Source organism: Callorhinus ursinus, unplaced genomic scaffold, assembly GCF_003265705.2.
Source record: "Callorhinus ursinus isolate GAN/ISIS: 27379988/994484 unplaced genomic scaffold, GSC_fseal_2.0 scaffold96, whole genome shotgun sequence".
NCBI lineage: Eukaryota > Metazoa > Chordata > Mammalia > Carnivora > Otariidae > Callorhinus > Callorhinus ursinus.
Genome location: NW_027397158.1, coordinates 1,228,005 through 1,228,471, shown reverse-complemented (window position 1 = coordinate 1,228,471; position 467 = coordinate 1,228,005). Strand labels below are relative to the sequence as shown.

Below are 467 nucleotides of genomic sequence, written 5' to 3'. Positions count from 1 at the left end.
GGGCGTCGGGGGTGGGGCCACGGGGGTGGGCGCCGGGGGCGGGGCCACGGGGCGGGGCCACGGGGGTGGGGCCGGGGCGGGGCCACGGGGGTGGGCGCCGGGGGCGGGCGCCGGGGGCGGGCCCACGGGGGTGGGCGCCGGGGGCGGGGCGGTGGCTCTTGGACCCTGGCCCTGGGGCTCAGGCCTCCTGGCCGCCCCGCGACCCGCGCCCCCCACCCCTCCCCGGGAAGGTGCCTGTGCATCCCAGTCCCGGTCCGCTCAGGGGCATAGGCTTATTGCCTGTTTACATTTCTCCTCAGTTTTGCCAATTTTGTTTACAGAACCCTGTTTCATTTTTTTTTATTGCTAACCACCATACATTATATCATTAGTTTTAGATGCAGTGTTCCATGATTCACTGTTTGCATATAACACCCAGTGCTCCACGCAGAACGTGCCTCTTTAACACCCATCACCAGGCTAGCCCC

At 66.2% G+C, this 467-nt stretch overlaps 2 protein-coding genes across 2 annotated transcripts in view; both read left to right on the top strand.

Annotated features, from left to right (window-relative positions):
• SEPTIN2 (septin 2) overlaps positions 1-467 on the top strand; it is a 124,352-nt gene that overhangs the window by 13,386 nt on the left and 110,499 nt on the right. The window lies entirely within an intron of this gene.
• ANO7 (anoctamin 7) overlaps positions 1-467 on the top strand; it is a 25,120-nt gene that overhangs the window by 20,361 nt on the left and 4,292 nt on the right.